Genomic DNA, 12,194 nt, shown 5'->3' with positions numbered 1-12,194 from the left:
TGAAATATTTGTATTTTCCAATCATGGCCTCCTAATAATCCCCGTCTCTGAACTGGCTTCATCACTCTGCTCTCCTCCCCACTGAGAGCTGGTGTGTGGGGAGCGGACTGGCGCATCATCCAGGTGGGGCTGCACACTGGTGGTGCTGGAGGGGATCCCCATTACCTGTAAACAGCTTCGAGTGGAGTGTCCAGAAAAGTGCTACAGAAGTGTGAGAAATTATTATTATTATTATTATTATTATTATTATTATTATTATTATTATTATTTTGTGTAAGAAGTTGGGACAACAGAGCCCGTAATGTGAATTCGCCTTGAACACGAACTGAAGAAGACGATTAGAGTAGTCAAATCATCCTGACCTGCTGGTAGGAAACCGGAGCACCCAGACAGGAAAAAACAAGCTAGCCAAGCAGAAGAGAACATGCAGACTCCGCACAGACAAACCCCCAAGTTGGGCTCAAACCTCTGACCTCCGGGGCTGTGAGACCGCGAGACGCCACTCAACGGTTTGCCTTTTTCACGAAAAGCAGTCATCCGTTAGTTTGGCTCCGCTTCTTAAATAAGTCAATACAGTATTTTCAATGTTTAACAAAATACCGAAAAACCTTGATTGATACAGCAGAGTGCAGGCTTTATATCCGTAAACTTTTAAAACCCGAGTGTGTCCGGATGTCTTCCAGATGTTTCTCAGGGTTGTTTAACACTGGGTCCCATAGAAGAATTTTGAAAATGTCATGTTTGTTTCACGACAAAGTCGTTTTCCCCGCCGTATAAGCCTTCCCTAACGGTGTGATTAAATAGACGTTACTTAAAAAACGGCGTATTGTTACACCGTGTAACTACATCAGCTGTTTGAAAGAGATAAGTGGGACAGACAATCATACAATCATTAAAAAATCTCCTTAAAAATGTAAAAAAAAGAAGTCATGGAAGAGCGTTTATAGCATCGTTTACAAACTAACGAGCACCAGAAATGAATGCGTCTTGCTCTTTGAAGTCACGGCTCATCTATTCCAAACCCAGACCATAATTTTGGTTGGTATGTTGTAATTTTTTTTTCTTCTGCCTTCGCAGCTAACGTCGTAAGCACAGTATTGCAAAGGGATTGAACGTTTCTTGAAAGAAAATGCCGTTTAACCCGAAGGGAAAGAGGCAGGCTGTTATGTACGTTGGCTTGTCCTGGACGGGTTTTGACCGTTAACAACGATAAAAAAAAAACAGCCCGTTGTGTCTACAATTAAGATTGCACTCCCACATGATACAGAATTAATTCAAACCCTCCCTCGCCTAATATCTTCCCCGCCCGAAAGGAATGGGTTCATTTTCAACCCTCGGCGGAGTTTCCAACACTTCCTGAGTCTGGGAGCGCTCTGTTCACAGTTTTCTCCCTCATTCCTTGACTTTCAGCGTCACCGGCTCCCCGGCTGCGCCACCGAGCAGCAGCGGAGAGCGCACCTGAGAGAGACCAGCGAATTATCTTCAAAATAACAAAAGGGCGTCTCGGGGGAGGGGGGGCTTCATCTTCCAAATCCCGATTTTGTCGTCTGTTCCTTCACGGGGGCAAATTTCACCCATACCGGTGCTGCGAATACCGACGACCGCTGAATTGACGCCACCGAGCCGGTTTCACAGACTTTTTCCACGAGCAGTTGCCAGAGATATGGGACGGTAAAAGGGTTCGTTTACGCTCTTAAGTCAAACTGCAAAGTGAAATTCGCGTTATTTTCTGGGACACACCGCGGGAGGAGCCAGTTTCCCAGGAGTGTCCCCGATCCAGCCGCGCGCGGATGCTCAGGTCTGAGGTAAGAGCGGCCCCGTTAACATTAACATTTCGACTTTGTTGAACCGAATATTTTTTTAATACGCGTATGGTTGAATAAGTAAATACTTAATAAATCTGATGGAAAACTACTGAAAACCGCAGCAGACTCGATACAGGTTATTGAAACTGTTTTTCGACGAAGCTCATACGGTATTAACTAACAGTATTACCCAGGCGGTGTTGCTTAATTAATTCACACACATTAACACTTTCTTTTAAAATCTGAGAGTAACTTGCTTGTTGTAGCTCAACTAGGACGGTTTTACTAATTACTTTTTTTTTCTCGTAAGGACAAAATTCTCTTAGGTTTTCGGAACGACTGTCGGTGTCTCATTCAGTCGTTAAGGCTGTTAAACTTGGTGTTATTGTTAAGATAACTGCTTTATCTTTAGCTGTCTTGCGAAACGCATATCGGAAACTGAAGTGATTTGACGGTTCAGTGTCTTTTTTATTTAGTGTATCTTTTGCGTTTTGTACAGCAACATTAGACGAAATCCGTGCGCTCTGGATCAAGTCGAACGGCGGAAAGTATAAAGTCAATATTGGACTGTCTGAAAATCTGCTCTATGTATTGTATTTTGGGGTGTGTCGGAATTTCAGTACTTTAATTGTCTGTATTTAATTAGTGTATGCGGAGATCGTTTAAGCTTTCGCTGTGTTTGAATCTACTTTTGGATTGAATTTGATTCGGCTGTATTTCTTATTTGAGCCTCGATATTTGTATGTATGTGATCAAATACTTTGAGCTGCAGAGACTGGCATCGATTGCACACCTTGTTCCATACAGTATATACAATCTTTACTGTTTTTTCCCCCACTTTTTTATTTTTTTAGTGTGGTGAGTGATTTGAATTCTGAGATTTTGCAAGGGTGTATACTGTAGCTGAACTAATTTCATTGGGGTGTAAGTTCCTGCAATAACCAGCTTTTTAAAAAACAGTCATAACATGTTGTCAGTTCAGATGTACAGTATAGCCATCACACCTAGTAATCCTCTAAAGCCCAATCAGTGTCCGGGTGTAAATATGAGGCTGGAGAAGTGCCTGTGTCTGGTGTGACAGATGGTTTTCAGACCTGTAACCCTTTTCCCAGACACTGAGATGTATTTGTTCCCTGAGGGCCTGAAGTCTCCACCCTGGTACCACTGCTCCGATCCTGCAGGTCTTGCTGTACGAGCTGCCCAGATTAGTAAAAACCTGTGCTGAAGAGCGTGTTGGGTCTTTATGAGTACGAATGATTGAGCAAATGAAGGGTTGAAAAGTGTGTTCTCTGTCTTCTTGAACAGTGGTTCTCAGTAATCATTCTAGAAGACCTCTGTCTCTGCTGGTTTCTGTTCCATCTGGGCTCTTAATCTCCAGTGCTGACTGCTGCCAGTAGCTCATCTGCTTGCTGGTTAAGTTTATTTTCTGCACCCTAGCATCTCCTGGTTTCCCAAATAAGTACATTGGTTCTCAGTCCTTGGTGAAACCTCAGGCTTGTAGGTTTTGTTCCTAATCACAAATAAAGATGTTTCAGTCTTGTACTTCAGCCCTTTGGTACATTTGCTTTCAGCTCTTAAAAAAAAACCACACAAACCAATTGAGATTTGTAACTGATATGAATCCTTTGCTGATTAGTGAGTTTCAGGACTGCCCCCCACTCAGGGCTGTGAGATGAAATATGAGCAATCAGACTGAAGCAGAAGGAAGCACACTGTCTCACTGCTGGCAGGTCTGATTCAGTGTCATTCCCATCTATGTCTGTTCATCACCAACTGGTGACCTGTTGACAGCTGTTTAGTCCAATAGAAGAGTGCAAATCTGTGAGAAACAATTTGAGGGGAGAACTGTATGAAGCTGTGTGCAGCAGCTGTTGGTAATAATGGAAGGTCGCCTGAGTGCAGAAAACACAGCAATCAGATTTCTTACAGTCACCATTTGGCACTGTGGATCAAGGGCCCAGTTGGAACCAAACCCAGCAGACCCTGGATCGCTCCAGAACCAGGATTGTGAACCCCTGTTCTAGCAGCCTCTCCTTCTTGTAGCTCATAGCACCCAGACCAGTAGTCCTCTCCCAGCGGTGGTGCAGGGGCTCCTTCACTGGCGGGGCCTGGTGATGGTGTGGGTTTGAACGAACGTCAGACCTCCCTGCAGCACTCCTGCACCCACGCGTGCAGACTGCGAATGAAAAGATAGTGTCTCTAGAGCCGGGCCAGGGGCAGCACAGGGTCGCGCCAGAGGACGTGTACCCCTTACTGGAAGGGTGTGGGTGCAAGACTCCTCTGTGTTCTTTACTCCTGTTTCACAGATGAAGTGGGGACTGGCTAGTGGACACTGGAGTATCTTGACTCTCCTCCCTGTTCGTAGTGCAGGAGAGCTACAACACTCCTGCCATAGGCAAACAGTACAGCACCTGGGATAAACTCTTCTCCAGGGATTCCCAAGCCTCAGTCCAGTTATCCTTCAGCTCAGCCCAAACCGCTTTTAATCTTTATGAACAGCTATTCCTAATCTTTTTAAAAACTTTCAGTCAAGGTGCTGGAGGGCTGAAGGATATTCTGATCTTTATTTCAATGACCACCAAATGATTTAATTGAATGAATGGTTCGGTTCCACTGAACATGTTGTAGGGGAATTGTTCCCAGGCCTTTAGGAGTTGAAGATCTGCAGGACAGGGGGGTAGAGGCCTCTGTTCTGGCCTGATCGCCCACAGGCTCAGATACAGAGGAACAGAAAATCGGTAGAGCAGCATGGGTAGTCTGGCCACATGCACCCTGTCACTAGCACACGCTGCAACAGGACGAGACACCTGGCTTCCTTCAGGAGACGACTGCATGAGACTCCAGGATCCATGAGCTACTAAATACCAAGTGGAGCAGAAGAGCTGAGTGGTCTCCTTTCACTTACAACTGCTCATATGTGATTTTGAAGTTGTGCCAGGAGCTGAGCGAAACGAGCACCTAGATTAAGCCTCGCACCGGTCCTGGGCGGTGAGCAGTAAAGTCTCGATGCTGATCAGCTTTCTCTGGTCCCGCGTGACGGGACGGTCAGTGTTGCGGATTAAGAAAATGAGTTTGAGACTCGTTTGAAAGAACTAGACTGGCCACTTTAGGATATGAACTGCTCCAGACCACACGATCCAGAATTATTTGCTATATAAATGTATGAAAATGTTTGATCATGCGGTGTTATCATGGGCTCCATTAACGTATCCTGGCTTTGGGGAACTTGATGGGTAAGAGCATAAGAAAGATAACGGATAAGATGAGGCCATTGGCCCATCTAACCTGTGTGGCCCGTCATTATTGGTTAATTGATTAGGGAATATCACCCAGCCATTTCTTGAAAGAAGCCAAACAGGATCAATGATTTCAGTGGCTGTACTGTTGGCCTACAGCAGGAGTATTTGAGCTTTTCTAATAAACTCTCTTCCAGAAAATTAGCTACAGTCAGCTCCTTAATGACCTTAATGATTAATTGGAGCAGTAGTGCTGTTCCAGGCAGAAGGTATCCAGGTTTGCTGACTTGTGTCCGTGCTGTGTCACGGATTCCTTTCCCAGATCTTTGCCTGTGATTTTAGGGTAACCGTGCCCCTTCCAGTCTGGGTCAGTACAGGACGCTGATCCAAATGGGACATGCATTGGTCTAGTTCGCCCTGGAGACCAGCTGAGCACTAGATGGAACAAAGCCTGGCTCTGGGACTGGAACAGAAAAACTGCGATTTACTGCCAGTAGGTTCCAGACTGGCTCCAGGATGGGTAGGACCCCATTCTTTCACTCACTGCTAAATCAGGAACAAATGGATCGTAATAAAAACGCAAGTGATATCATTGCTTAATCATAAGTGCATTACAGAAGAAAGCCAGCTTTTCAAGTTCTGGGGGGGGGGGGGGGGAGGTTTGTGTTCCTTTCAATTATTCATGCTGGCAAATTAATATGCAGAATTAGCAAAAAAACAGTGTAGAGGAGCAGACGACTCTCAGGAGACAGGAGTATGGACAACCCTCAGTTTTATTAGTGCAGCTGTTGTGGAGATATCTGAACTGGCTTTCACTCCAGAATACAGCTTCACAGCAGCTTAAAGACAGAATATGTCTTGTTCACCTGAGTTTGTGATAAAGCTGTATTTCCTGAGAGGGGTAAGGAGATGAGGCCTGAGCCATGTGCTCATACCCAGGAGTGCTGATTGTGCCGCTGTCTGTCTGGATCCCATAGTCCTTCATTTTTCATTAATTCACACCACATACAGTAGATCATGATTATTGTGTATAAAAATAGGATAGGGCCCTGCCCCTGGGGTGACAATATGCCTGCTGTGTCTTCATCTTTGCTGAGGTCCAGTGATAGCTTTATCTCAACAACCAAGTAGATCCTTTTTAATCTGGCTTGTTCCTTTGGTCAGTTCAGAGTGTCGAAACTACTCAGCTTTAAGGGAACTCTTCTCGACAACTTCAGCACACAGAACTTTACCCAGTCTCGCCTCGGCTGGCTGTCTTTACGTTGTGGCTGATTTGCTCTGACCAGGTGACACTGCTTTAGATTCCATTGTGTTCTCAATAACAGCCCCCTGCGATCGTCGCTGATGGACAAATCATTGTGCTTCATTCTATATACTGTTAACTTACGAGCATAACGCTGCTTAGAAAGTAGATGCAGCCTTGCCAGTCTTCAGATCTTGGAAGCCAGGTCAGACTGAGCCTGGGTGGTGCAGGGATTAGACCGTCTGAGGCAGGCAGGAGTCCGACCCTGGTCCCTCGGGGCTGGTCAGTGTGTCTGCAGGGTCTCCAGCTCTCTTGAAAGCAGCAGCACCTGAAGAGCTCAGGTGACCAGCTGCTTTATTTTAGGAGCTGATCTGGAATGAAAATCCGGGAGGGCACACTGCTCATCCCAGACCAGGATTAGACCCCCACCCAGGCTGCTGGAAAATCCAGGCTACTGCTGTAACTGCAGTTGGTGGACCAGTAGGGGGCGCTCTTCTCTTCCCTTCGGCCTTGAAGTTTCAAACCAGGGCCACTGTGTACAGAAAGGGAGCTGTCCTGTAGGAGGTGCTGGCTTTTCATTTATAATGACTTTTATAATCAATAAATGCGACATAAAAGCGTCATAACTGTTTGGTTTTTAAAAATCCCATGGCCTGGTTCTTGAGCAGGGGTATTGCCCCAGGTGTCCTAGCTAATGTCTAGGCCAGGGTGGTGCAATATGGCCTCCCTAGAGTTCCCCCTTAATCCAGCCAGTGAAGACATTTCTCACCCCCCAGTCTGCTGTGTAGGGAGGCTGCTGGCGGGTTGGATGAAGTGGGTCCCCGGCCAACTGTAAAACACAGTATAAATGCAAGGAATTACTTAAAATTGCAAAAGAGGTTTGCTGTGGATGATTTTCCCAATTTCCCTTTCGCCTTGAATAATCTCCACTCATATCGTGGTCTAGAATATAATCAGAAATAACTGTGTGATGTGCTGTAGGTTCTAATGTTGTGCGTTGAAACAGTTAGGATGCGCAGTTGTTTCTCAAAGTCTGCCTGCCTGAGGGGTGTTCGGGTGGATCTGTGGTCTACGATTTCCGAGTCGGCCACTCTCCCAAATTGTTGTGTATTCTTAATGTTTAGAAGCGGTTGGCTAGAGGCTTGTTTCAGAATCCATTCATCCCGGCTGCAGTGCGGGATTCACAAATGAACTGCGTCAAGGCAAATGAGGAACGTCACTGAAAGTTTACAAGCTGTGTGACGGAGGAGTAAACAACAGGCACAAGCTTTGGTGAAACATCCGTTTCGGGGAGCACAGTTAATTCCCTGGGAAAGCACGATGGTGGGCCTCCTTCTTGGGAATCTGGATTATGAACTCCTGTCCTAAGACTGTGTACCATCTCCTTCTGTTTATAGGTTTGAGAAATTCCTGGAAGAAACACCCTCTGAATTGCTTTTCTGCCGGCAACTGTCTCTGCTCGGCCTAACTGTTCTGTTTATTTGAATATCAGCTTTTCCAATAACCTCTGTCTAATCTTAATTGTTGAAAGAACTAATTAGGACTTTGCGTTTGAGCCTTTAACTGGGAAGGATGATCCCAGCCCTCCAGAACTATATTCTCAGATGTTCTCATAGGAACCTATCGCCATAGTCTCAAAATGCACTCAACTAACCAGGAAAGGCTGTTTTTAACTGAGAGATTCTTGGCACAGGAAATCAGAGTCCCCCAATCTGGTTTTAATGGGTGATCTGGAACAAAGTGCTCTCCATTTCGATAGCATCCTTACTCATGTCCCTTGTTTTTCCTCTTGTACCTGCCTGATAGTTATATACTGTCTGGACTGTAGATTGACACTTAATCATTGACACAGAACTTAATTAACTAAGATAAACCAAGGTAAACTTTGATGGCTTTGATCACTGAAGCTTGCTTTGAAGCTGGAAATGCTGCCAATAGCCAGGTGTTACGCATTGTATCGAGATTCTTAGAGACACTTCTGTCTGTAATCACCTATAGCTGTAACACTACCTCTCCCGTAAAAGAATGATTGTCCCCAATAACCTCTTTCATCAAGTGACCTGATCAGATGGAGAGGTCATTAAAAGGATGAAGGACATGTAACAGATTTCTGCTTTTAACTGAAATATATTTCAGTGCCTAGACTTGTAATTTAACATCCCCAGTTTAAGAGAAAACCTGCATCCTTTACTGACAGAGCTTCAAGCGTTTTTCCAGCTTGATTCCCCTTAATCATAGGCTTATCAAGAGGATGTCCAGCTGGCAACATTAGGACAATCACCCTGTCTGACATTCTATGGCTAGGGCTCGTTATGCAATAGACATGGATTTCAGCCTGTTTCTGAGAGCTGATTAATCCCACCAGTCTTTGTTTTTTATTAATTTTGGTGCCACACAGATATCTTTCAGCGACACACCAAAAATGTCTGCTAGACCACAGCTTTTTCAAATCAATAAAGACAAACAGGCGTCCCTCGCTAATTACAAAAACACTTCCCTAATCAAAATAAGACCTTCGATCTTCGAAAAGAAGGAATAAAGCCATAAAGGAGCAGAGACAGTTCCGTACCCTACTGGTGTTGGCCTTTCAAAAAAGATTCAGGCCTTGGTGAGGTCAGGGGCGCAGTTTTCCCTGTTTAAGGAAAGGATTGCTACTGTATGACAGGGCTGGATTACAGGTTTGAGAACAGTAAAGGGAATTAAGGTTATTTCCAAATCAGTTTTCCTACCAGAACATGAAGAGAAATGGAATTTGTTGAAACTGAATCTACACGAACACTAGAAAACACTTCTGCACACGGGGAGCTGGGAACACATGGAATGAATCAGCCAGCCTCACTGGCTAGAGTTGAGCTTGACGATATAATGGAATCGCGAGACGGAGTGACTTTCCCCAGCCGTTCTGCACTCGCCAGTGCAAGGCTTCCTCGTGGAGTTTTCAAAGTCAAACATAGAGCGGGAAAACACGGAGAAGGAGTCCTTGTGCTGAAACAAACCCCAGCAGTGGAACGTTCTGCCGGAATGTTTCGGCATTCGGGAAAAACCGCCGAGCCCCGACGGGCCGGGGGGCCTGGTCTGGCCCTCAGCCGTTTTCTCCGCGCTTGGGCTCTTGTCTTTGGGGGATGTGAAGATTGCTCCGCTCAGCTGCCCCCCCCGACGGAGCAGGGACAGGAAGCCCGGAGGGAGTGGGCGAGTTGTTGTTTCCTGTTTGAAAGAGGGGCCGCTCTTTGTCCGCGCGGCGTGTCGCGCCCGAGCCGGCCTGGCTACTCGGCACAAGCGCCCGCCGTGACACGCCAGGAGCACGGGCGGGCGTCAGGGGCTCCTTTTCGCTTTGATTTCGTTTCAGGGGGCTTTCCAGGAGGGGCTCCTGGCACGCCAGGCCCCGTGACTCACAGAGATGGTATGGAGAAGGGAAAAGGCATTCGGCTTCTAGGAACTAATGCCGTGCTTTCAGGGTGACTCACCTGTCCATCCTTTTTTGTGCCCCCTGGGGAGCTGCGGTTGCTCTGGGGCTCAGGATCTGCACCTGTGGCTGGAAGGTTGCTGGTTCAAATCCTGTTTCCGGCAGAGGAATCCTACTCCGTTGGGCTCCTGAGCAAGGCCCTTAACCCCAAAAGCTCCAGGGGTGCTGTATAAATGTCTGACCCTGCGCTCTGACCCCAAGCTTCTCTCCCTGTCTGTGTGTCTCATGGAGAGCAAGCTGGGGTATGTGAAAAGATGAATTCCTAATACAAGAAATTGTATATGGCCAATAAAGTGATCTGATCTTATCCTCAGTTTCCGTGTGGTCCTGGCATGCAAAATTGAACATCTTCATAGATACATTTTAAGAATTGAATACCATTGCTAATCTACCCCTGGAGAATTTAGATGCTGTGTCCTTATACTGTATGTCATTTTCCATTTTTCGGCTGCAGGGTTTTGAGTGGCTCTTAAATAAGACAGTGGCTTGCAGAGTGAGCCAGGTTGTGGTTCACCTCTGATTCCTGCAGGTGATTGGTGGAGAGAGAGGGCTTGGTGTCTGGAAGAACCAATCAGCTGAAAGAGTCAGTGGGTGTGGTTGCCTCTGCTGGGCTTGCGCAGCGCCTAATGAAATGGCACTTGTATCCAGAGTGGTGTTTGTCCATCACCTTGTACAAGAATGAAGCCATGCACCAGATGGAGAAAGATTTTATTAGTACACCTTGTTCCCCATAAAGCTCATCTTTGGTTTTCTGCAATTTGTCAGACATCAACAAAAAGTTTATGCAGTTGTGAAAAACACCACACAAGCAGCTTAAAACTGCCCAGAACAGTGTAGATGGAGAGCCCAGAGGCACTGGGCTTCACCAGCGGTTTTGGAAGAAGCGTGTTCTTCCGTTGCTGTAGTCAAACACAAGGAGACAGGCTTCTGCAGCGAGAAAGTATGTTAAAACAAGCGTTATTGAGGGTGAAAATAACCACATTGTCCTCTTCTGCGGTAGAGAGCAATCTGAAGGCTCTTCTGTCAGTACGAGCCTGTGGTTTTAAAAGACAGAGATAAATGGCTGGAATTCTATCCTGGAGCCTCGATTTCTGTGTGGTGTCTGCTAAAGATTAATGAGACATAAATCGCAATTTGCAAAAAACACGATGGTCTGAAATCAAATCTTTTTTACAGCTAGAAAACAGGAGTGCAAAATACCCTGTCACCAGCTCGGATATCATGGCTTTTACTGTGCAGTTGTTTCTGGTACCTTGTTCTGCATAGCAGAGTGATTTGTTTTCGTCTTTCCCGTGATGAAAAAAAGGGTCGTTTGCAGTTGTTAATTTCATTACATCCTGCCTGGGGGAGCTGCATCTCATCTCCTTCATCCTGCTGCGTACAGGGGTATTAGCCATCACGTTGATCTAAGAACCAGCCAAGGTCCTCATTCGTCCTGGGCTGTACAGGGACTATATCCATCACGCCCAAAGAAGGCTCCACAGCCGAAACGTTGTGTTTCTTTTCTCTTCCTTTACCTTTCCTTGTTCCTATATCCGTAACTCCGAGCCGGTAACCAGGTGGCAGCTCTGAATCCAGTGGGTATAAAACAGCCTGCAGTGAAAACATCTCAGAAGAAGCGGTCCAGGCTCTGGCAGGGCACGGGTACATCACTGTTTCCCCTCTTCTGACTGCTCGCGCGCTCAGCAAAGCGTCACCTGCCAAAATCTGTTTTAATTTGAAAAAAACATGTTGGGAAGACAAATCAAGGGCCAGCGGGAGTTTTTTTTACTTAAATTAATTTTTTCAGGCAGCGTTTTGCTGACTTTCTTTTTGAGGCAGAGCCTGTTTCTTGGGGAAACGGGGTTTATAACACAGGGTATCTGTCGGGCCAAACCTGATTTCTGGAGGAGCGATGTGGATGTCATATGATAAGATCAGATCACTTTATTGGCCCTATACAATTTCTTGCATGAGGAATTTGTCTTTTCGCATACCCCAGCTTGCTCTCCATGAGACACACAGACAGGGAGAGAAGCTGGGGGTCAGAGTGCAGGGTCAGACATTTATATGGCGCCCCTGGAGCAGCTGGGGTTAAGGGCCTTACTCAGGGGCCCAACGGAGTAGGATTTCTCTGCCGGCCACGGGATTTGAACCAGCAACCTTCCAGCCACAGGCACAGATCCTGAGCCACAGTGCCACCATTCCACCTGGAGCTGGAAGTGGCGATGAGCAGTGATGGAAACCCAAGACACCCCAGACCTCTCTTGTGTGGCAAAGAGAGGATAAGGCAGCTTTTATAAGGAGTCCCCTGGTCCCACGGTGCTTGAACCAGAGGTGTGAGACTCTGTTCTAGTCTTCATGCCAGTAATAGTCTGACCCTCACCAATTCTGAGGTCCTGCATTGATCTGCATTAGGCTCCTGATTTCCAGAGTGACCCCTCCACCTCTTCCATCTTGCACGGGAC

General features: G+C 46.3%; 1 protein-coding gene across 2 annotated transcripts in view; it reads left to right on the top strand.

Annotated features, from left to right (window-relative positions):
- Positions 1-1,307: 1,307 nt before the first annotated feature.
- The window catches only part of pear1 (platelet endothelial aggregation receptor 1), a 62,607-nt gene continuing 51,720 nt past the window's right edge, over positions 1,308-12,194 (top strand). For both annotated transcript variants that reach the window (XM_069185027.1, XM_069185025.1), the window contains exon 1: positions 1,308-1,805. The gene's annotated coding sequence lies outside the window, so the exon portion shown is untranslated. The remainder of the gene's footprint in view (positions 1,806-12,194) is intronic.

This window comes from Lepisosteus oculatus, chromosome 27 (genome assembly GCF_040954835.1).
Source record: "Lepisosteus oculatus isolate fLepOcu1 chromosome 27, fLepOcu1.hap2, whole genome shotgun sequence".
Taxonomy (NCBI): domain Eukaryota; kingdom Metazoa; phylum Chordata; class Actinopteri; order Semionotiformes; family Lepisosteidae; genus Lepisosteus; species Lepisosteus oculatus.
Note: the sequence above shows the minus strand (reverse complement) of the source record. Positions and strands in the feature narration are given on the sequence as shown.